At 37.5% G+C, this 26,968-nt stretch overlaps 1 pseudogene; it reads right to left on the bottom strand.

Moving 5' to 3' along the window:
* The window catches only part of LOC137388260 (frizzled-5-like), a 107,102-nt pseudogene that overhangs the window by 38,427 nt on the left and 41,707 nt on the right, over nt 1-26,968 (bottom strand).

Below are 26,968 nucleotides of genomic sequence, written 5' to 3'. Positions count from 1 at the left end.
TTTTAGCACTGATATCTTATAACTTACTGTAAAAAATCGTTAAACTTTTCAACCTTAGCTCGAATGAGTACATATCATTAGCTGATAATCATGATGAGCCTGTTGGTTACCTGTGATAATCGAAAAGCGCTGCAAAAATTATTTCCGAAGTATTGGGTCACATGATCAGATTAAGACTTGACGATTAGTCCAAGCCAAAAGAAAACTGTAAAGTAGCGAGCATCTATATTTGATACGGGGTCTTCGGCAAAACCTGAAGTGTTTGTCATAAACTATTGCTACAATACGTTTTATATTGAGCTTTTTATTGGCCTTTCAATTCTCGTGAGAACATCACGTGACAAGACGATAACCAAACTGTAATGAATACGTCAAATAAATAAAGAGATTCCAATCTATGGTAGCTTTTCGTTTTTGAGTGTTTAAGAGCTAGTAATCACATTTCCACATATTTGGCACTTACAACACAACAGAGTAAGACATGGTGAATTTATTGATACCAAATAACGAATGTGAATTTTGTTGCGAGTCAACCTTTAAGCTTTTTTATTGCTCATTGCTGAACCACCAAGCTAGTGGAATTTTTCTTTACTATTGCTTTGTAGATTGTGGGACGCTCCTCTACCACCCTGGTATTCCAGCTTGGAAATCAGCTTATTAAGACTCCAGTTGGACTTACAGGGAATTAGAAAGCACGCAACCTCTAAGCATAGATGATTTGGTAAGATCAAGGTTAGTGTTCTAGAAAGTACTGGCGCATTGCATTCTCATGTTTTAGATCCTATGGCAAAACATTGCATACGGTATGTTAATATGATCATTTTTGCTGTATCAATATTTGATTTTTATTGTAGTCACCGCTGCAATCGAGTGATAGAATAGCGTACCCATGTCAAGCATCCCAGAGTCTACTACAAAAATCCGGTGAAACTACTTTGCAGACAAAAAGGCACCCTGCTGGCTATGTACTCAAGAAGTAAGTCATATGCACTGCAGCAAGACTCGCTTACATTGCTGTCAATACTGACAGCATAATGACATATAGGCTGTGCTGTCATGTCACTATGACATGTTCACACACTTGCTCTAGGATTGCATTGGAATGCCTCAGAATATGATCATAGACATCTGTAGACCTATCATAACATATCATAACCCGAGAGAATCAACTGTAAACAGTTTTAAATAGAAGTTGAATGGTGCTTCACATCCAGGCATGTCAGTTGCTAAAATCCAGTCATGTCATTTTCTAATATCCAGGCATGTCAGTTGCTAATATCCAGTCATGTCAGTTGCTAATATCCAAGCATGTCAGTTGCTATTATCCAAGCATGTCAGTTGCTAATATCCAGGCATATCAGTTGCTGATATCCAGGCATGTCACTTGCTAACATCCAGGCATGTCACTTGCTAATATCCAGGCATGTCAGTTGCTAATACCCAGGCATGTCATGTGCTAATATCCAGTCATGTCAGTTGCTAATATCCAGTCATGTCAGTTGCTAATATCCAGACATGTCAGTTGCTAATATCCAGGCATATCAGTTGCTGATATCCAGGCATGTCACTTGCTAACATCCAGGCATGTCAGTTGCTAATACCCAGGCATGTCATGTGCTAATATCCAGTCATGTCAGTTGCTAATACCCATGCATGTCAATTGTTAATATCCAGTCATATCAGTTGCTAATATCCAGTCATGTCAGATGCTAATATAGCCATATATGACATAGCAATATTTCCATACTATGGCCATACTGCTTTCTGTGCATTGCATCGCTGGCATGCTATCAATGTAACAGTATTAGGTTGGCTGTGTACGCACCGCTGTGTTACCCCTGCATATGTATGGGAATAATATGTTACTCATGTATAGGTACTGTGGAAATGTTATGTTACCACAGTGCATATACTGTAGAAGTAACGTGTATGCATTGTAGAAATAACAACTTACCACATTGCTTGCATTGTGGAAGTACTGTGTTACTAGTGTACAAGCATGGTGAGAGTGCGATGTTATCTATATTCATTCATTATGAGATTGTGATGGTGCCACTTTGCACTGTTTGAGTACTACAATGTCACTGTACATGCACTTTTGGAGTACTACGTGTATTTTGTTACAATTTCACTGTAGAAAGACTATGTTATCAAAGTGTGAGCATCAGTATATATTGTATTACAGAGACTGATGAAGGTATCACACATTCAGGATTTTATAATAAAGCTATCTCTAACCAAACTCTACTGTATATTTATAGAGCGGTATTTTAGTGTGTACATTTCCCTTTTTTTAGATTTCTTGTAGCTTTATAGGCTATTTCATATGGTGTTAGTAATTATTAGTATAGTTCAAGGTAACAGCCAGTGTTTGTCCTGTTCAGCCCGTTCTTGCCGCTTCCACTTACTGCTACCTGCTTGACACTTCACTGTTGCTATTGATCAGCATGATAGTCTGCATGCAGAGCATCCCTATTGGAGTTGCTCTTGCCTCGATTTCTAAATGTTCCCTTGTCTAGACTTGTCGACTTTTGATCATTGTTGCGGCAGTTAAAAGTTTATCAGAAGAACTTTATCAAAAATAAAATAAAAAGTTTGTAGAGCTTATGAACTGGAGTAAATCAAGCATCAGCCATAGTTATCAGTAAAAAATGATTTAGCAGAAATTAGGTGGTTAAGTAGAGAGAGGTTGGTAAACTCTAACACCACTAGGTTTGTATGCTAAACACAACTGATTGGTTTAGCGACAAATCAGCTTTTTGTTTGTTCACTTGAACACTTACTACTCTACGGGAGGTGATATGGTAGCATATACAATACCACACAGAGGAGTGAAGACATTTACTGTAATAAATGTCACCACTCCTGTCTTGGATTATTTCAGTGTGACCCAAAAGTAAATGTTATCCGCAATCTCAAAGTGAGACTGAGAGGCTGTGATCAATTAAATAGAGACTGTGTACTATGGCAAAGGTTAGGGAGATAATTGACTATTATCTCTCATGAAGCCAATATGATAGCACAAAGGCTTATTACAGTGAACCCCAGTCTTATATCACATCAACAGTAGTACTCAATGGCTATTAGTAATATTTATAGTTTGGTTGGGATTCAGGCGTGTCCAAATTTGCCGGTTCTGGACCATGGATGCATTCGACAGAGATAATCAAGGAGTTGTCTACTACTTCACAGTTGTCAGCTCTTGAATAAAAGCTTTTCCAATACTCTGTAAGTCACCCCTTATCATTGCTTAAAGCAATTAGTTTTTATTTTATATTCTCTTTGAAATGTCCTGCTTTACTTATATTCAGTTTTAATCGAAGTTATCAGAAGATAAACCAGAAATATGTGAACCTTAGTAACTGGAATATATGGAGTGTGCATGTGAGCCATATAGATCAGTGAAACATAGTTTAGCAAAAATTAGGTTTACATAAGATTTACCAAACATAGAAAGAGTTTGGTAACTTCAAACTCAACTATGGATGCTGTGCAGGGGTGGAATTTGGTAAAAGTTTAAAATCTATCCTAAAATGACTGATTGCTATGGTTTAGATGGGTAACAACCGCACAATTGCCCTTAGTAAACTTTTTCCCGACAATAATTGATCCGTAATGCAACATCCCCACTTAAAAAACACATTTAAAAAATTTATTTTCTGCCCCAAAATGCTTTATTAATTCATTATTTAAATTCGGAGCAGTTATCCTATAAAGGAAGTTGTTTTGCAGTCGTTTAAATAAACTTGTACTAAAAATTGTGGGAATATCGTAAACAATGGGAGCTTATACATTAACCTAGAGCAAGGTATCCTAAAAAGTCTATTATTATATTGTCTAAGACTTTTAGACATTTTATCTAAAGAGTGTGATACTTAATTGTACCACATGAAACTATTAGTAATAAAATGCCTAACTTATAGAGTGAAGTTCCACTTATACATACTTTATAATTTAGCTCTGATTTATCATTGAGCACTCTGTAACGAATTGTGCAGCATCCACTTTATGTATATGAATTATAAATATGAATATATATACATGTATATATATGCATGTATATATAATGTGCATATAATATAATGTATATTTATTGTATATTTATATGCAATATACATAGATATCATATGGTTTATTGATATATTATTCATATTGATTTATATATATTTACATATACATGTATATAAATATAATATTCCTGTATATGTATTTGAAGTATGTACATCAGAAAGTCTTTATGGTATCTTCAAGTTGTAAAAGGGAGAAAAATACGCATGTCATACAGCCAATCAGTGTAATTACTTAACAGTATAAACTTGGCTGAGGAATTCTAAGATTTCTAGCGTAATGTGATGACATCACTTATGCAGTATTTCACAGTGTTAGCTAGTATCTGTAGTGATACACAGTACATTGCTACGGCGGTGCCCAATATCGCGGTACAGCCAAGCCATTTTTGGTGTCTGCAAAATTAAGTTATAGGCCTACACTTTCTTATAGATATTCATCTATTTCAATGACAACCAACTAAAATCTGTTTAAAATTTTAAATTCAACATAATTTTTTGCATAGAAATACAAAAATCTAGATAAGTATCACAACTTCTTGATATTGGTTGCTATGACATTTTGAAATGTAAACAAAATTGTGCATTGGTTTTTGTTTCTCAAACTTTAATAACAGTTTTCTCAAAACAATTTTCTCGCGCTAGTGGTAAACATGCATTCAGTTTATTGACCATAAAAGCCGCTGTAAATAAGCTAGAATAAATTTTTTTTGCAAAATAACTGATAATCTTCTCCTTATGTTAGTGTAGACTCTAAATCTCACACACCCGACTTAACCATGGTTTTTGTGATCATGAACCATTTTTTCACTTTGGTTACAGATCGCTGTCAAAACCATTCTGCATTCAACACAACCAACTTTCAAACTGTATATATTACACAGCAGCTTGCCATTTTACTTATAATATTGCATGTCTCTTATTGCAGGTGAGAGATATAAACATACTAGCCGTGTCACCCGGCGTTGCCCGTGTAATAGAAGAATATTCTGACAGAATATTAATTTGTATTTAACATATAATCACATTTACCATTCTAACTTTCAAACTACATGTCATGAGAAAAGTTGTTTGTCTTATAAATAATGAGAAGTGGTGAGAGTTTTGCTATTAGGGCCATTAGGCAGTTTAATAATGTGAGGAACAGCTTCTCGTGACGTTATGCTATGACCCGCGTCATACGTAAAGCAGTTAGGTATAGCTCTGATATAATGCCTTATATTGGTTGGCCAACAACTGCGACATCCTTAGTCCGGTGGGCTAGACATAAGACTTTTGCCCGGCTTCGTGCGAGATCGAATCTTCGTCGGTATGTAATATTTATTTCAAGAATTTAAGATCTATAGCCGGATTTCCGACATACGACACACGGATTTTGAAAAATATATATATAGATAATCATTTCCTTTCATTGTTGTTGTTGTACATAATAACAACCAGTACATTGCAGCTACTATTGCAGTTATCCTATTGCACTGCAGTGACATTTGACGGCTAATATTGCATTTCTCAACCAACAGTACCTTCTCTTTTTTCCAATATCACTTTGGTTGTGGGCAGTATGACAGGAAAATTTCTAGTATTGTGTATATTTATTGTGTATTTATGTTCATTATAAACATATATCTTATGTTTTATTGATATATAATTCATATGTATTTATATATATTTACATGTACATGTATATATATATATATAATATTCATGTATATATAATATTAATGTATATGTATTTGAATTATGCACATGAGAAAGTATTTATGGTATCTTCAAGCTGTACAAGTGAGCAAAATACGCATGTCATACAGCCAATCAGTGTAATTACTTAACAGTATAAACTTGGCTTAGGAATTCTAAGATTTCTAGCGGAATGTGATGACATCACTTACTCAGTAGTTCTCAGTGAAGTTACACAGTAGTTACAGTGAGTTACACAGAGTCCCTTCATTCTGAGCTATTATTATTAACTATTATTAACTGCTATCATTCTTCGATCATGAGCATCGCGGATTGTCCCCCACAGACTGGCAGCGGGATAGGCGGGCTTCGTTTATCATCATCCAGCTCGCTGGCCGAGCTGGATAACACCTCCTATGGTTTCGGTAAGCAATGTATAAATACATGTTCATTTTCACAGAAGGAATATTGTAAGTTTATAATCTGTCTATAAAAAAAGATGTGATGTTTCTCTTCCTTGAAGCAATATAAGTTTATAATCTGACTATAAAAAGATGTGAAACTCGTAAACTATTGTGAAAATAAATACATTAGAATCGATGTTTAGCTAGTGACTACTTAGCGACTGCTGAAAGGAATAAGGACCTCATCTAAACTGATATATTGTTAAAGTGAGAGACAGTAGAGCAGTGAGCTGTAGAGGAGCGATTTATGTGTCTTTTAAAAACAAAGAGTCTAGTATCAGGCGCTTCAGTTCATAAAATTGTGTTGGAATCAAACCAAAGCGGATGGCGCATGAGAAGTTGTCATACCCATTAATTTCCTTTCATCATTCAAACTGTATTTTGTGGAATGAATCAACAAACATGAAAATGAGAGACTATTTAGTCACGCATTTGACATATGAGCAAAAAATCTGACTGTTATGTCTATATCCTTTCTCACCAATTTTTTGTTTGTCTAAGACATGTCTGTAAAATAAAACATAACATTTAATATATATTATAAAAATGCTTAAGGATGCTTGCTTTTGACTCATATTTGTTTACTTCATTTTAGTCCATACTACCTCCTATGTTAGGTTGATATGAAATATTTTAAACTGATATCAGCTGCTTCAATCAACTTAGTAAATCAGTCAAAAGACTGCAACAAATTTAATTATAAAATGTAGTGACATTTATTCGAAAGAATAGCCTCAGGACCTACGTAATAATAAGTCATGAAAGGTCATGATGTCGTTATTCTTATTAAAAACTTGCTATAGCTAGGCCAGTACACTCAACTAAAAGATTTCCTTAATATAAGACTTGATAAATTCATTAACTATTTGCAAGTGTCTTTCTCCACAAATTCAATCAGTGAAAAAGTGAACATTTCATGGTGACACAACTATTAACATTCCGCTCCAACCAAACTTTTATGAACTGTCATAACTTTCACTATTGAGTCAGAGTGTTATGAAACTCGATAAGTAACTTTGTTACAAATAGAACTCGATCTAAGACGTTTAAACTGAAATTGTATTATTTCATTTTAGAACTCCCCGAATTCTTTGCTCAAGAAGAGGGCAGCTCTTCCTCCTCCGGACAATCTGCGCCAGCAATTACTTGGCCACTGCCTGCTGCCCTTCAATTTATGCTAGATGCTGGTCATCTAGCTACTTTGAGGGCAGCAGAGCCAAAAAATTTAACGTGGCCAGTGATGGAGGAAGAGCTGCCTGATTCGACATCTACTCCTTCATCTCAACTACTACCAATGCAATCAGCACCCTATCCACCTTCACACTCCAAATCTTCACCTCAATTTCCATCATCAACACCCCGATCAGTACCAAAGAAACCATCACCCCATCTACCTTCACCATCGAAATCATCACCTGCATCTCCATCATCAACATACTCAAAAGCACCACTCCTCCCATCATCGCCACCATCTCCAGCCCAAACTGGAACAGTAACAAAGATTTTAATTGGTTGCGCCGCGGTAGGAGTGGCAGTGGCAGCCTTCAAGCTGTACAAGTAAGTTATTATGCTAAACAACCTATATCATTATAGTACATGTTCTATGGCTGACTAAAGCCTGGTTCCCATATCGATTGCGAGACTCCGGCGGTAACAGGCCCGCTGGCATATGTTCACATAAAGCCACATCGTTATTAATATCGTAAACATAATTTTGTGATCAAATAAAATTTTCGCTCCCCCATGCCGTTCCTATAATGGTGACCTTTACCCGCACAGTACATTCGGGAAGGCTTTGCCTGCGGTTTTTGCGAAATTTGAGCAGTGCGAAACTATTGCGATGCTGCCGGCAACTACTGGCGGTCCTTTGTGGTACTTGGCGTAGGTTCCCATTTCACCGCTAATAACCAGCTGTGCTGTCGCCGGTGCTTTGCGACGTATATGGGAACCAGCCTTTAAGAATTTAACTAATATCTACATGTTACCAAATATAATTCTTTGACTTGTAGGCACTGGTGCCAATGAAACCACCACTTCATTGCCACCAGAGGATGCTGCCATTGCCACTTCTTTCCATCCACCAACTCACCTACTATCGCCACAATAACTGTCACAACCACCACCTCTACTATCCCAATCACCATCATCTTTCGCTTCACCACCTCTAACACCACCACTTCCGCAACCACCACAAACACCGCCACAATCACCAAATCATCTTCACCACAACTTCATATCTACCCCATTCACTTCATCGCCACCATCACAATTGCCCCTCTACTACCATCACTATCGCCTCACCAGTAATAATCACCAACACTACACATATCGACTCACCACCCCTACCGCCTAGCCCGCCACCCGCTGCCACTCAACTTCCAACCCACTTTTACTCAAATAAAGCCCATCTCTTCTAATCCGCCGCTCTTCACCACAACACCACCAACCACCACAACACTATACCTCAGCCAATGTTGAAGTGAGTATTGATTGTCATTATGATGGATGTAACTTTGTTAGAGGATTCTTGACAAGTCATGGCAGTTGAGTACTGACAGTTTAAAGTTTGCTAATATTTGATAATATTTAGTTTCTACTCAGTGAATGTCTGGCGTTGCACGGGTAAACAAAGTAACTAACTAACAATTTTGACTAACTTAATACGTAACATAAGTTAGCTCAATATTTGTTCTATTACACACAGCATAGGTAAAAAGATGCAAAGATTTGGAAGCATGATTCGCTGACATATGATATGATGACTTTCTATTGATTTTTGACAATCCAAACCTTATAAATCAATAGAGGGTAAAAGGCGTGTCATTTGGCAAGCCATCTTTGGTCTTTTTATTAACTGTTGTCACTGATTTACACAAGAATAACAGTTTATACTGTTTATGCTATGAATAGTAATACTGTATCACATCTGCTTATCGAATTCAAGGATAGAAAAATAGTTATAATCTTCTGAATGCTGCATCTCTTTTATTATTTTCTATCTGAGAGTAGTTGAAGGTGATGTTATATATATATATATATATATATAATATATAAATATATTATAATTACTAGAAATTCCACTGTCATACAGCCCACGACCAAAGAGATGTTGGAAAAAAGAAAGGGTACTGACGGTTGAGAAATGCAATATTAGCAGTCAAATGGCACTGCAGCGCAATAGAATAACTGCAATGGTAGTTGTAATATACTGGGTGTGGGTGTTATTATATGTTTATATATCTCCCCCTGCAATAGGAGAAATGCAATATTGGCCAATATTAAAAGTAAAATGCACTGATATTATTAGAATAGCCAATATTATTAATATAGTAATAATATAAAACCAATGCACAATTTTGTTTACATTTCAAAATGTCATAGCTAGCATTATCAAGAATTTGTGATGTTTATATAGATTTTTAGAAAAGCTGTACTACGTAGTCATTGTTCTGTAGTCATCCAAACTTATAATAAAATATTGTAATAATCTCATAAGAATTGTTAGAAGGAAATATCATCGTCATTTCCTTTACTTACACTGCATTGGACATCAGTTAGAATATCAAAGTACTCAAAAGTGTCTAAAATGTCAGTTATTTTGAAATCAGCAAATTGTCGAATTGCCGAAACCTTCGGCAATTTGACAATGATATATAGACTGGTGAAATGTGCACGTTATTTTTTTATGAAATGCGCGCGACTTAATCATTTTATTCTCTGTTGCTTGGCGTTTCAAGTTCCGGTCCTAACTTTGATAAAAGTAAGGCTTTTATGGCCTTACTTTTATCAAAGTACGGCCATAAAAAATACTAAGTAACAATTTTTGGCCAATAAATCTGTCTATTTGTGTATAATTCATTCAGATGGGTACGTTTTAAGATACTGTCGACACTTTTCAAAGACTTGATAATATATTTGAATTGGTTTATATGTGTTTTTTATCGTTATTATACTTTAACGACTCTGCTAAACGATGGTTAAAATTTTTCATGAGTTTTCAAAACGAGGGTTTGCGACGTCGTTGTTGAAAATTTTCGTAAGTTGTGTGCGCATGCATTTATCATGTGAATAATTTATCATAATAATCACATCATTTATCACATCATTACACATGCACATAACGGCAGCCTCGTAATACTCAATGACCGGAATGAAACTCTTATTTAAAGTGGACGAAGGTTTGGAGCTCCCGTCGAATTGGAGAAAGTTGGGGGGCTTTTTGTATGTATATACCTCTTTTTCGCGGGGATAAAACCTCATGAATAAGAGAGTTTTACAACATTTACTTCAAATTGAAAAGTAGAAAGTCCATACTTGGAGTGAACTAATAAAATAATTAAAATAGCATTACTAAGGTGTGCCTAGATACACAGATTCGTCATTATTTGATACATTACTAAATTGAGTATAGATAGCTTTATTATGATATGATACAGTACCAAGGTGAGCATAGATAGCTTTGTAATAATGTGATACAATCAGATTGTCTCTTAGTGATTACATTAGTAATCTCTTATGGTCTCCAAGTGATCTCTAAATTAGAGAGTCTCCATGTGATCTCTTAGCATCTCTAAGTTGGAGATCATGCTTCTTTTGAATTACCATGTTCTTAAATGTCGGTTGCATTTAAATGCAATTTTTGTTAGCGTTGGTAATAAATATACTTATTGGCATGCAAATTCTTTGCTGTTACTATATGTTTACAGTAATTGAGCCCTTGAACTACCTAGGGGGTACATGTAACTCTCCTGCATGCGGCATGGCTCCAAGTCTGTAATGAGTATATTGCAGTGAGAGGAGAGCTGCAATGCCCGCAGTGCATGGTCAAGAACAAGAGGTTAGATTGGGAGTACGCACATCGGCCATCAGCAGTAGAAAGAGGGATAACTCCAAAAGGACACGTAGCCTATACGAATCCTGTCTCATCAGATAAGAGGTTTGTATGTTGTTGTAACTGCCAATTGCATGGTTGTTACAATCAAATTCAAATGAAAGATGCTGCCAGCAGAAATTTGGTACTGGTATACTATTCACACATGAGACAATAATACCAGCAGTAGATACAATCCTCCAGTTTATCAGTATGCATATTTAATTTCTTATACACAAGTTTGTCATTCTTTTCAGTTTGAAATCTAAAAAATTGGAGCCACCGCTACCGGGATCAAGTAAAGGTCGTTTATCACAAGCCTCCAAAGTATCAAACCTACTTCTCACACAGAACTATCTGCCAGTCGTGGATATGACGACCAAGTTCTATGGAGAGCATTTGGGTACTGGCAGCAAATGACCTTCCGATCTCTTTATTTAGAAATGTGAATAATATCTTTATGTGATGTTTGTGTTGAAACAATTATATATTTTGTTATTATTTTGCGTGCTTTATGAATATAAATTCTACAATATGAAATGAGAGACATGAAGTAGATGGAATTTGAATTGCGCTTGACAGTATTGATCATGTCTTGACTAGTTTGTGCAGTGAATCAGATACAACGCAATGTTTGTTAGCGATTCTCAGCAGATAAACATTCACTAGAGCCTGTCAGTCATGTTACCTATATCAGACGATATTAAACTTCAAAAGTCGGTGACTACCCTAGGACACTTATATTTTGCTAGTATTTAGTTTCGGGAGTAGCTCACAGAGTAAAATTTCACAGCAACTTAATTTCGCAGCTCTGATGAGTGCGAAAACATAGTGATTTGGAAATAAATGCAGTGGAACAAACAATTAGATTCCTCAGGTTCAGTTCACCGATAAAAAAAATTCAATTTGCGACTAGTTTGTAATTGTGAACCGCAGGTAGAATGGTGTGGGTAAGGTCGATAATGCAATTTGATCGCTTGTTGTCGTTTGTTTCTTGGACTATCAACAGGCCCGTTTTCTCTGTAGCAGCTGGCCGGCTGAGCCGCCCCAACTTTTTCGGAATTTTTTACGGTAAGTACTGCAGTCCAATTCGGATAACTCTCCCTGGATAAAATGTAACGTTTCATCTCAAACACAAGGTTAACTCGAACGGATTCGTTTGGTCAGTTCCAAACGCAATGATAAGTTGCTTCAGATAACTCGACCTCAACATCATTTATTCGAAAAGTTATTTGCCCAATGGCCATGGACACAGTTTTTATCGCTGTAGAATAGCACTTCATTCCAAGCCATAGAGACCAACATCAACTTCTAGTAGTTCTTAGGCATCATTATTATCATCATCAGAGGCACAATATTTTTGGTAACAACTTTTATAAAGGTTTGCAAAAGATTAAGTTTTGTCAAACACCCGCTTGGCCATGTTCCATCGAAAGCGTAAAAGCCTCCAAATGAACTTAAAATAAAATCCGCAAAATTGATCTTTGTTAAAACGCTCAAAAGAAAAAGATGTCTTTTTCTGAGCGTTTTAACTGCGGTCCAGTTTTGCCTATTTTCATTTAAAAACGTCTCCTCAGTCACATCACCTAAAACAAAACAAATCTCAAAAAATAGAAAAATGTTGATACTTTCCGATAAATTTTTTTAAAACTTCACACGAGAGGCCCGGCTGAGGCCCTACATGAAAGAAATATGTTGGGGGCTTACACCGCCCCACCCTCCACACAGTAGGTCTTCATAACTAGTCGCCTAAAATTAGCCACCCCAACTTGCAACCAGTGAATACAGGCCTGAATATCAATGAACAAAGCTATTTAGTTTCGCTTTTTCGCTCGTTTGTTATGATAGTTTAGTTTCGCACATTAAATTTTCGCGAGAGGATGACACCGCGAAAACGCAAAAATTAGATGAGGCGAATACACAAGTGAATATGACAACATACTCTTGTGAAAAGCTGAAACAGGAATATTGTAGTATAGAGAGCTGTCGGTGACTAAATGGTGTGTCACCAAACAGGGTTCAGTATTTCGAAAACTGACCAATCAATGTTGAACAGCTTCTGGCTTTTTGTTGGTCAGTTTTGCGTTAAGCTCTGTGATTGGCTAAAAATTTCCAATTGCACCGCTCTTTCTTTAAAGCATCTTCAGAAAATGTTTGCCTTTTTTATTGCTCAGTTTCTAAAATGGAACTAGTTTCACTTAAATCTGACTGGTTAAGTCATAAGACCTAAACTACTTTCGTTTCAGAGTTATTCTGATTGGACGTTTTGGTCATACTCCTAAGAGAACAACTCCAAATATTTGAGAAGTTATATATTTGTGCGTGTGCGCGTGTGTGTGTGTCTGAGTGTGTGTGTGTCTGAGTGTGTCAGTGTGCATGAATGTGCGCCATTTGAATGCAAAGTGTATATGTGTGGTGTATCTCTTAGTGTATGAGTTTGTACTTGTTTGGGTGTAAGAATTTTGTGTATGTATGGTTGTAGTTATTTGTTTGTTTGCTTATTCATGTGTCCTGAATTTTGATCTGTTTAGTTATTTCATCCTTGTGTTTGCACATTTGCCTAGTTTGTGTATTTGTTTTATGTTTTTGTGTATTACGTTTTAGAAATACTGTCGTTTTTTCGCAAACTTCTTTTTTCAAATGTTGCTGGTAAGCGAGATACAACGCGCTAAACACTGTTCAATTGCAACATGATTTACAAGTGTTCTAGTGGAAAATTGCTACTACATTGAAGACTATTAAACTACTAGTACGTAGGACCGCTATCAAGCTGCTACTGCAAGTTTGGGATATAACATTATGTGATTGATCAACAAATTAAATACATTGCACTTACTGGTACATATCTGGTTATATAAGTGCGTCTGGGTTCATGCGTGTAGGTAGGTGTTTGTGCGTGTATGCAAACGTTTGTGTGTTTTTCTGTGTTCATGTGTGTGTGCCTCCGCATTTGTGAGCAAGTATATGACTGTGTGTCTGTCACAGTGAATTTTATTAGAATTACTGACATCGCCTGCAAAAAAGTTTTCTAAATGTTGCAGTGTGTGCATGCATGTGCAAGATTCAAAAGGATGAACATTGTTCAATTGCAACAAGCTATCAAAGGCTATGAAATGATCACCATGGTCTTCAAATACAAGTTTTTAACCTGAAAGTAGAAGGTACATTTAAAACTATCAGACTGTTACTATGTAAGAGCTATATCTAGCTTCTACTGCAACTTTTGATATAACAGTTTGCAATGGATGAACAAATCAACTATGTTGCTGTTATTATTTCATATCTGTTGGCATATTAGCCTTTGTGTGTGCGTGCGTGTGCATGTGTGTTTACATGTTTGTGTGTATGCGTTTCGCTCAGTGTGTGTACATGTTTGTGTGGGTGTGGCTGTTGTGGTGTCCGTCCCGCAGTCTGTGTGTGTCGCTGTCTGTGCTTGTCGATGTCTGTGTGTCACTGTCTGTGTGTCGCTGTCTGTGCGTGTGTGTGTCGCTGTCTGTGCGTGTGATGTGTGTGTGTGTCGCTGTCTGTGCGTGTGTGTCGCTGTCTGTGTGTGTGTGTCGCTGTGTGTGTGTCGCTGTGTGTCGCTGTCTGTGTGCGTTTGTGTGTGCATGCGTGTGTGCGTGCATGCGGGTGTGTGAGTGTGCGTGTATGCGTGCGTGTGTGCATGTGTGTGCGTGTGTGTGCGCGTGCGTGTGTGTGTGTTGCTGTCCGTGTCTGTGTGTTTGTCTGTATATGTTTATGTGTGTGTCTGCGCTGGTGTGAGCAAGTATAAAATGTGCGCAATTTTTCCAACAAGCGAAATATATCGCGAGATTTAATGGGGTAAACTTTTTCTTCGCAACAAGCTATTTTAATCTTTCCAGAAGTTATCTGCTCTTTAAGGACAAATTGTTTACTTGAAAGTAGAAGGTATATTTGAATGTGTGTGTGGGCGTGCATGGGTGGGTGTGTGTGTGTGAGTGTGTGTGTGTCTGCGCATTGTAGGCTTGCGTGTGTGTGTCTGCGCATTGTTAGCAGGTGTGTGTGTATGTGAGTTTATGTGTGCGCATGCATGTTTTTGTGCAAGCGTGTTCATCTTTCTATGCGTCTTTGTTAATAGGTGTGTGTCTGCGCAGTTGGTAGCAGGTATTTATATGGGTGTCTGTCTGTCTTTGCATTTGTATGTTAACCACTAAAACTATTGTCACCGCTCCGCAAACATTTGTGATGACTCGTAGTATTTTCCATACAAAAGCGACATTTCATATAGCGCACAATAGGCTCTCAAAGTGAAATTAGTCCGTGCGGCATAAACTTTTGTGTTTTGAGGTCATGAACTTTCTAAAGCAAATAATATATCAGGAATTGATTGCTTATGCATTTGATTAGCTAAGATGCTTTATTTGACTGTTTTGAAGAAGTTAAAGGGGTTGCTAAGGACGATGAATGACGATATTTCATTTCCAGTTATTTGGTTTACGTATCGTATTTTAAAATGTCTTACCACGATGTCGATGGTGGTGATTGTTGGAAATAATTTGAGTAGGTAGATGTAGATTTTTTAGAATTACAGAGTGGAAAAGAAAGTGATAGTGATTCCGGAAACAGTGAGGTCAATTTCGGTCTTGAAAATGATGGATAAAATGGGAAATTTCCGATGAGTTTACGGATAAAAGTCGTAGTGTAGAGACATGTAAAAATAATGCTGCTGCCCAGCCGAACTCAGATGATACAAGAACAGCTCTGCCAGCGGATGTAGAGTTTAATCTCAGTGATGATAAGTACCTACTGCAAGCAAGTAGATGTAGTCTAAGAAAAGTAGTGCATGTATTATTATGAGTATTATTTTATTATGTATTATTTTATTAGTATTATTATGTAGTATCATTATCTTTTATCTCAGTTTGGTTTAAGCAACCAACCATCTCTTTTCCTTACCAATCTAACCCTCACTGTGATACATGTATTTAGTGTCATGAATTCATATTTACCTCAAATCAGGTAGTACCATCAATGACCCGACTGACAGGTGTTAGACTTATGAGTTGTTTTTAAGGATGTAAACGGTCATGTGGCTGCATCGCATGGTTTGAAGTGTCAAAGATACCCTGATCCACGCAGTCAATCAATCATTAGCCAAGGAGAGCAGAGATCTTATCATTATTGGAAAGATTTCAGCCATAATTGACGTGTCAGAGACAACTGGCAAAAGGCACAAATACAAGGAGATGCGGCGAGAGCGAAACTGTTGCAACTTTGCTCACAAAGGTATGGTGTTTTTGATGTGTTACTGTAGAAAATCTGATCGACTGCGTTATTTTTTACACAGCTGTTATTGTTATTACACACTGCTACATAATGCTTTCTGGTATGTAGGTAAAAAAATATGCAGTGAAACAGTTTCAGATAAGCCAACTAGGTTTTGAAATTTAAAAATTAAATGCTTTCAAAGCTTAATTACGGTTATTTTATTTTTTTTGCAATTAGTTAACCTAAGTTATTAATTTTGTCAGAGCTATATTGAAAATTATTCATCAAAAACATTCCAATAGGGTTTCGACGTGAGGAACTAAAGATTCTGCCTAGTAGCTTCACAATTGAGTCAAGCTGCGAGCTCTATAAGCAAAAGTGTCAAGAGGCTATGCTTAACTTCAAGTGTAAGTCGGCATTCAGAGCAACCTGGAAGGAGCTTCCGCCATACTTTATCATCACCAAACCAAGTAAATATCTGTGTTAGCTCTGCCAGAAAAATAACATGGCATACTTGAGGTATGTGCGTTTACAGTTTTAGTCTTAGTGATATTTGAGCATATTGAATATTCTGGCAAGTGTTCTTTGCACACTGCCCACTACCTTTCGTTATTGTTTGTCACAACAGGTCTGCAAACCAGCCGTTAGATAAACGAGCTGCAGAGATCAATCGGCAGCTGAATCTCCTTGAACATGCCTTAATGAGTGCATCCTGCCTTCACGACGATATCTAACAAAAAACTTGGAGCTTGGGGGTCAATACTTTTCTGACTGGACCTCCCGTTGCTCACTACGGATTTGATTATGCGCAGCAGGTAGATCAAAACCATTTTTAAAACATTGCTTGTTACAAAACGCGAAATCTCATTTTATATTTTTCTCAAAAACACACACATACACAGCTCAAAATATAACAATAATTAATTATTAATAAGTAATTATTCTAATACTGATACATTGGCATCAATGTTATGCACAAAACCATCAGTTCAATGTGCAACACAATTTGGTCGTAGCTCCTTTACTGTATATTAATGTGTTATTTTTCAATGACACAACATATTACCTTGACCTCACTGTTTTAAGTATTCTAGTTCATGTGGCGCCATTGGAAACTTTTTTATATTGTTCGCCATGTTCGCTTCCCTAAAGATTTCAATATTCATGAGAACGTAATGCTTGTAGCGGGGGGGGGGGGGGGTGCTATGACCTTCCAAAACGTCAACGAATAATACTGTTTGATATTTAACCCATCAACTGTAACGACAGATTTCTCAGTTTTTGGCGTCGACCACATTGACCAACACCCTCTTTGATATAACTCTGTGTCTTAGGTTAAATTGCTTTGATTTTAATTCCGACAACAGTTTTGAAAAGCTGACAAGTTTCTCTATTACTTTGGGCTAAAACCAATTTTGTGATCTGACCTAATTTGTATTAAAAATGACACGACCTGTCACATTTTTCCCAAATGTTTTAAATATGCAAAATTCAATGGGAGAACTTTGTTCAATCGAAACAAGCTATCGAAACCCGTCAAAAGACTCAAGTGCTTTATAAGGAAAAGTGTTTAACGCGAAAGTCTGAGATACATGTAAAACTATTAAACTGCTACTATGTAGGACCGATATCAGACTGCTACTGCGACTGTTGAATGAACAGTTTGGGATAGATAAAAGAATCAATAACATAGCTGTTACTGTTTCATATCTGTTGGTATATCTGCATTTGTGTGTGTGCGCATTGTGGGCATGCATCTGTGTATCTGCGCATTGTGGGCATGCTTGTGTTTGCGTTTTGTGGGCATGCGTGGGTGTGTTTGCGCAAAGAGGGCATGTGTGTGTGTATCTGCATATTGTGGACATGTGTGGGTGTGTCTGCGCACAGTGGGCATGCATGTGTGTGCGTGCGTGTGTGTATCTGCGTATTGTGGGCGTTCGTAGGTGTGTCTGCATATTGTGGACACGTGTTGGTGTGTCTGCCCATTGTGCAATATATATATATATATATATATATATATATACAGATGCATTTGTTTTATTGCAGCACCATTATGTGCAGTAGCTATTACGGAGGGATGGGTTTTTGAGATATTAGATGGATTAAAGAAATTACAGTGTATTCTTATACAAATATCTGCTCCATCATACAACAGTTTTAACATACATTACAAAGTGGGATGAGCAATGCCTGGAAGACCATGATGTCTGCTTAGCTTACTGAAGTAGAAGTTTTGTCCACTTTTTAGCAGTATTGTTGCGCAAACACTGGCTCTGTCCTCTCAGCTAGACATGGCTGAGTTCAGTGATAAGATAACCTTGACAACTAGAAACAAGCACAGTTGAAAAGAGAGGGCAATTTGAGGTTAGATACCAAAGGTCAGGGTTCAATTCAAAGGTCACCACTGGTGACTTTTGTTAGGAATTGAATTTAATCTATGGTTTGCAGACCACTAGGTCTCGACTGCATTGTTTGTCAGTTGTCATGTACGCAGTTGGCACAAATTAGTTGTCACATATGCAATAGGCTAACTTAAAGCCCACATGTGATTAGTCGGTCTTAATCTCTTGTTTCATGGCTCTTTACTGGACCACTCAGCTCTAGAATTTTTATAGAATACTCACAGGCTTAGAAAGCCAAGTTGATTTTTGTTAACAATCTTTATACTCTAAAACTGGCTCAGCAGGTTTGAACAGTTGTTAGCAATAAGCAATCAACAGTTGGCAATAAACAATTGGCAATAAACATTAAACACTTGACAATAAGCAATCACCATTTAGCAATAAGCAATCAACAGTTGACAATAAGCAATCAACAGCTGGCAATAAGCAAGCACCAGTTGACAATAAGCAATCAAAAGTTGGCAATAAGCAATCAACAGTTGACAATAAGCAATCAACAGTTGACAATAAGCGATCAAAAGTTGACAATAAGCAATCAAAAGTTGACAATAAGCCATCGAAAGTTGGCAATAAGCAATCAAAAGTTGGTAATAAGCAATCAACAGTTGGCATTAAGCAATCAACATTGACAATAAGCAATCAACAGTTGGCAATAAGCAATTAACAGTTGACAATAAGCAATCAACAGTCGACAATAAGCAACCAACAGTTGACAATAAGTAATCAACAAATGGCAATAAGTAATCAACAGTTGACAGTAAGCAATCAAAAGTTGGCAATAAGCAATCAGCAGTTGACAATAAGCAAATAACAGTTGACAATAAGCGATCAACAGTTGGCAATAAGCAATTAACAGTTGACAATAAGCAGTCGACAATAAGCAATAAACAGTTGGCAATAAGCAATTAACAGTTGGCAATAAGCAAAACACAGTTGGCAATAAGCGATCAAATGTGGACAATAAGCAATCAACAGTTGACAATAAGCAATCAACAATTGACAATAAGCGATCAAAAGTTGGCAATAAGCAATCAACAGTTGACAATAAGTAATCAACAGTTGACAATAAGTAATCAACAGTTGACAGTAAGCAATCAAAAGTTGGCAATAAGCAATCAACAGTTGACAATAAGCAATCAAAGGTTGGCAATAAGCGATCAAAATTTGGCAATAAGTAATCAACAGTTGACAGGTAGCAATCAAACGTTGGCAATAAGCAATCAACAGTTGACAATAAGCAATCAAAAGTTTACAATAAGCAATCAACAGTTCGAAATAAGCAATCAAAAGTTGGCAATAAGCAATCAACAGTTGACAATAAGCAATCGACAGTTGACAATAAGCAATCAACAGTCGACAATAAGTAATCAACAGTTTGCAATAAGCAATCAACAGTTGACAATGAGCAACCATAATTAGCTACTTTAGGTAGCTTTAGTTTACATTTACAGACATTTACTGCTATTGTTGTTCTCTAAGAGCAGCTCTAGTTTGCTCAGGCATAATTGCGTAAAGTTGCTGTTGGTCAAATCAAGCGAACCAAACTCATGTGTTTTTGCACTGCTTTACCGTTCAAATCTGAAACACTGGTTTTAGCCAAGCAAATTCACTGAAAAGTATCTACATGCATTTTTCCTGACCCTTTCCAGTAGGAAATATTAGGTATTTGGAAAACTTGGTGCGTTTTTCTTCCTATTAGTTGTTCCAAAAAGTCATTAAGCTTACCTTTTAAAGTGGCTCAGATTTAGGAAATTTATAAAAAAGAATTTTTTGTTGACATTTGGCATGCGTCTAATACCGTACAGGATGAATTTATTCGCGGAGTTATATTTCGCGAAAATTGTCTTTTCATGCATATTCGCGGATGAATTTATTCGCGGCTGAAAACTGCCACTCTCTAGGAAAAGTTAACTCTATTACGTTTAGCAATAGAGTTAACCTTAGGCATGCGCAGCTGCGAGCATTGCGCGTTTCGTTTTCTATTTAGCTTACAACTACGGGTGGATCGTACTAAGCTATAAATTCTTTGTTGTGTTCAGAGGTTTTCACGAATATTCACAGATTTGGAGGCCTTTGATAAACCAACAATTTGTGGTAAGGAATGAGTTTTTCACATTTACTAAATTAGTTGAATCTTACTTTGGTTCTTCGGTAAAACACGATATTCATGTTTTCCATCCCTACCAATTCATTATTTGTTTTAGTGTGAGAGAGAGATTTTTCATCATACACGGAAGAACAATGATTGCAAGGGTGGTGTATGCCATTTTTAGAAGATCACGAATCATTCAGGGAAGTCTGGAAATTCAGATAGAAATGACCGCAGCTACTTACGAAGAGAATATATCTGATTTTAAAAAAAGAGCAAAAACGCCTTTACGAGCACAAATCTTTGGCCAGCCGGCAGAACTTTGCAATAGTAAGCTACGAGGAGAGTTCTGATGATAACTTCCTTACCAGCCATGTAGTAGCAAGAGAATCGCCTTTAACATCTACCCAAGACAGTGACAGCGATGTAGAGCTGCTATTACCAAAATAACTAGTCAGAGAGCGCCATTACACGCTAGTATTCACTTATCAAGAGTATCAGTTTAATTTTATTGCTCTACACAACCGCAATATAGACTAAACTGTTTATATTTACTCCATTCATTGTTTGTAAAATTTTATTTATACACTCAAGTTTGTAATAAATTATAATATATCTATACATGAAATAAAATATATAATTTAATCATGTTTGCTGCAGCGATATCAAGGAGTTGTTGTCAATGAAGGGGGTCTAGGTTGACTGGTTGCTTCTCTGCCAATATTCCTGCCTTGATGAATATTACTACTTGTCTCTAGTTTTCGTAATCGGAGTAGGTTGTTTTATTCTCAATCTGCAGTAAACACAAAAAAGAAAAAAATCTTAACAAGTGTCAAGGAAGTACAAAAACAATAGCTGAAGTATTTAATGAAAGCGATCAGTTTTTAAACAAAAGAATTAACTAATGCAGTTAATAATGGAAAAACGTATCTGCACTGCACATCAAATACATACCATAATGTCCAGATCAGAATCATGATCGTCCTCAACTTCGGTATTCGAGATTGATGGAGTTGATTTCAATGTATAAAGACTAGGAGAGCTTTTTTGCAATGATGAAGCCATGCCGAACTACTTGTAAAAACCTTGAATAATTTTGTAAAGTTTGCTGCAATGGCAATAAAACTCGAACCCCGGCGAGGATTTTAAAGAAGTTTTGGAACTCGGCTACGTTTAGTACTTCTGCCTAGTGGCTATTTACGCTATGACGCCATTCTGCCTATCTTGTGACAACCTTGAATAATTTTGTAAATAAATGTGATGCATTGGCAATGGTGTTAGCTCAAAGCCTAGGCAATGATTTTAAAAATGTTTTGGAACTCACCTACGTTTAGTAGTTATATTAAAAACTAGCCTAGCGACTAGTTTTCAATTTAATGCAGTAGTTATTCTCCCTTGTGATTAAAAATAGAACTAATTATTCACGGAATTTAATAATTCGCGAAGCTGACTGTACGCGAAATCGCGAATTTTTATATCCATCGGATATTTTCATCCTGTACGGTAGTGTATACTATAGAAACACTGATTATAGCTACAAAAGCTTTCTTTATCAAGAGAGCCCAACTCCATTTAAGTTATCCTATTTCAGGCAATAATAACTAGCAGTGGTGCTGACTCAGGGTTCTACATAATAGCATAGGACAAGGACAAAAACATGCTTGCTAGTTTTATGCCACTCGGCACGGGCTGCTGCTATACCACCCGCAACAATCCTTTGTAAGTACCAGGGAATGTGTAGCACAATCTATATAAACTACCATGTACACTCAAATTCCTTTATATTTAGAACCATGAGCTATACATAGCCGTAACCTTCTGTGTTAGATGCATCTTTCTTAAACTAAGTACCTGTTTCTGTATTTGTGTCACGAGTTCCATCTATTTTCTAAATAAACTGCATCCTTTATAGTTATGTAGACAAAAGCGGTCATGTGGTATTGTACAGCTGGCTCCATTCTTTCAATGTTTACCCTAGGCTATTAGTGACATCACCGGGTGGCTTTTATACCAAAAAAGATGATGATGTGGAAGAGTTGACATGGCCATCAGGAGCTCAAACTAAACTCAGCTATCCTATAAATGTTACACTGAGCAAGCAGATTTCAATCAAGGTAGGCTGTACCAGTTCTCATTCACCTACAACATTTCCATTGTTTGTTTTGTGCCATTAAGTGGTTGCAGTTAGCAGAAAAACACGATATCCCCTGCCTTTTTAGTTTTTTACCGAAAGATTTTAGCACAAAAATCCTTCATAAAATTGGAAATGTAGCTAAGAACATTAGATTGGCTCTTCTGGCTAGTAAAAAGTTAATTGCTAAAGCCATTTGAGGCCATGTGTCTCAATGTCTAAGATTTCACCATTTTTATTTTTTAACAATAAATGTGTGTTCACACCGAGGGGATTTATTGGAGTTGTGTTTTTGATGAAAGAGTTGGAGCTGGAATGACATCCAGTCTGTTCACAATTTAAAATGTAGCTTGCAAACCAAACCCAATTCAAACTCTGACTATTCAGAATGAGTCACCTTTTTCAGCCAATGAAATACCACATCGATATCCATTCCATTTGCTTGTATTTGCGTCGCTGTTAACATTGCGATATGTGATTGTTCACTTCTATGTTGTACTCTGTCAATGATGGCTGTTCAAAACAGACAAACATAGTATGCAGAACTTTGCTGATTTAGTGTCGGCAACTGATAAAAACACATTTTTACAACCATTTTTCGTGTTACACCAAACCGACTTTGTGGGCATGAAAGCAACTCCTATAAATTACCCCGGTGTAAGTGCACCTATATGAGCTTTTATCAAATCTGGAACTTGTTAGTTAGATAAACTTTATGGTATTAGCAAAACAATCGACACATTAGCCAATTAGCTAGCATGAGTAATTTTTTCAGCCCTCACATGATTGGCTGGTCTGAAGCCTCACAGAGTTTAAACTTTTTTATTGCTCATTGCTGAACCATCAAGCAAGTGGAATTTTTCTAGACTGTTGCTTTGTAGATTGTGGGACGCATCTCTACCACCCTCGTATTCCAGTTTGGAAATCAGTTTATTAAGACTCCAGTTGGACTTACAGAGGGGTTAGAAAACACGCAACATCCAAGCATAGATGATTTGGTAAGATCAATGTTAGTGTTCTAGAAAGTACTGGCACATTCCATAGTCTCTTGTTCTAGATCCTATGGCAATACATTGTATGTGTAAATATAAACATATTTTGCTGTATCAATATTTGATTTTTATTGTAGTCACCGCTGCAGATGAGTAATAGAATAGTATACACATGTTAAGCATCCCAGAGTCTACTACAAAAAGCTGGTGTAACTACTTTGCAGATGGAAAGGCAACCTGTTGGTTCTGTACACAAGAAGTAAGTCATACGCACTGCGGCAAGACTTGCTTACATTGCTGTCAATACTGACAGTATAATGACATATAGGCTAAGCTGCCTTACACTATGACATGTCCACACACCTGCTCTAGGGTTGCATTGGTATGCCTCAGAAGATGATCATAGACATCTGTAGACCTATCATAACCTATCATAACCCGAGGAAATCAACTGTAAACAGTTTTAAATAGAAGTTGAATGGTGCTTCACATCCAGGCATGTCAGTTGCTAATATCCAGTCATGTCAGTTGCTAATATCCATGCATGTTAATTGCTATTATCAGTTGTTAGGCATGTCAGTTGCTAATATCCAGACATGTCAGTTGCTAATATCAAAGCATGTCAGTTGCTAATATCCAGGCATGTCAGTTGCTATTATCCAGGCATGTCAGTTGCTAATATCCAAAAATGTCAGTTGCTAATATCAAAACATGTCAGTTGCTAATATCCAGGCATGTCATTTGTTAATATTGAGGCATGTCAGTTGCTTCTACTTGCTGCTACCTGCTAGACATGTCACTGTTGCTTTTGATCAGCGTGATAGTCTGTATGTAGATCATTCCTATTGGAGTGGCTCTTGCCTTGCCTTTTAAATGTCCACTTGTCTAGACTTGTCAACTTTTGATCTTTGTTGAGGCAGTTAAGAGGTTATCAAAAGACCTGTATCGAAGATGAAATAATAAGTTTGTAGAGCTTATGAACTGGAATAAATCAAGCATCAGCCATAAGTATCAGTAATAAATTATTTAGCAGAAGTTAGGTGGTTAAGTAGAAAGAGGTTAGTAAACTCTAACACCACTAGGTTTGTGTGCTAAACACAACTGATTGGTTTAGTGCCAAATAAGCTTTCTGTTTGTTCACTTGAACACTTACTACTCTATGGGAGGTGATATGGTAGCATATACAACACCACACATAGGAGCTGAGACATTTACTGTAATAAATGTGTCACATCTGTCTTGGATTATTTCAGTGTGACCAAAAGGTAAATGTTATCCGCAATTTCAAAATGAGACTGAAAGACTGTAATCAGTTAAATAGAGACTGTGCACTATGGCAAAAGTAAGGGAGATAATTGACTATTATCTCACATGAAGCCAATATGATGGCACAAAGGCATATCACAGCGAACACCAGTCTTATATTACATCAATAGTAGTACTCAATGGCTATTAGTAATATTTATAGTTTGGTAGGGATTCAGGCGTGTCCAAATTGTTTGCAGGTTCTGGACCATGGATGCATTCGACAGAGATAATCAAGCAGTTGTCTACTACTTCAAGGTTGTCAGCTCGTGAACGAAAGCTCTTTTAATACTGTGGTGGAAAACAAAACTTCCACCCTCTCTTGAACAGTTAGGATACTTTTTCTAACAAGGGTTATGTTCTCCTTCTTTTATAATTGTTAGCCACGCCCTAAGGGAGGCTGGCTTATTATACCTAATTGGCATAACTTTGTGTACATAAGATAGGGTCTCGGCCCTTTTTATTCATTCAATACAGTCATTGCGATTGAATCACACTCCTTCTGCTATCTTAGCAACATAAGGATCACCACGGCATATAGCTATTTCCAAAGACTTGGTCTATGGACTGTGCTGTTGAAACAAGCTCTTAAAAACACTGTCGACCCCTGTCGACCTAGTGCAAACCCCTTTTTGTGCAATCCCTTGTGTGAAGTGGTTAATGTTGACCGGTAGAGTAAGCCGACCTAGTCGCCTCTACGTGTTGGTCACAAGGAACCAGCACACAACCTCCTGTGAAGTGGTTAATGTTTGACCGGTAGAGTAAGCCGACCTAGTCGCCTCTACGTGTTGGTCACGGGAACCAACACATTGGTGGCAGCGATGGGATCTGCCGAAAAAGGGACGCCACTCGGACAATTACGCGACCATGCCTGGCAGTCGGCGATCAGCTACCAGAGCTGGCAGGAGCTGAACTGCAGCAAGTTGACCAAATGAGTCGATTGACCGAGGCCATTACACAGGCACTACGAATACCTCGTCGATAAGGGAATTTTAAACCCCCAAAGTTCGACGGAGGAGAAGATGTCAAACTTTTCATTACCCAATTCCAAGAAGTTGCTGATGCTAACGAATGGAATCAAAAGGCTACACTCTTACACCTTCGTGAAGTACTGAAGGATGGAGCGAAAACATGTAGCCAAGGAGACTCCCCCGAAGCCATATTCTTGTCACTAAGGACCAAATATGGGCTGTCCCCTAGGGAGGCGAAGGCTCGACTCAACGCTAAACGTAATGGCAAGGTCAGTTTACAAGACCACGCAACCGAAATCCAGCAGTTGGTGAAGATTGCCTACGGAGAACTACCGGATAATTACCAGGCTACCATGGCTATGGATGCATTTTCTATGACATTGGGAAACGCCTATTTGCAGAGGCATCTATTAGCCGTGAAGGCACAGACGTTAGAAGAGGCTGTCCAGGCGAGAAATGAATTCCTTCAAATTCAGCCTACTTTCCAACGGTCTACCCCTCAACCTCTGATCATGACCCTGGAGGAGGAACCAAAACCCGATCACACAGCCGCTCCAGTGACTCCTGAACCTCCATCCGTCACATTAAACAATGTCCTAGCCGCCATAAAAAGGCTGGCAGAAGGGCTGCAAAGCACCTCTATGGTAGAAGGCAGACGAGCCAACCACACACCTCTAGCGAGGGAACTCAGTTGCTGGGGGTGCGGACAAAGTGAACATACTCGCCGCCAATGCACCCAGCCTCTTCCTCCTAGACGAGCCAATCCTCGGC

The sequence above is a fragment of the Watersipora subatra genome, chromosome 2 (genome assembly GCF_963576615.1).
Source record: "Watersipora subatra chromosome 2, tzWatSuba1.1, whole genome shotgun sequence".
Taxonomy (NCBI): Eukaryota; Metazoa; Bryozoa; class Gymnolaemata; order Cheilostomatida; family Watersiporidae; genus Watersipora; species Watersipora subatra.
This window is presented reverse-complemented; position numbering and strand designations above follow the sequence as displayed.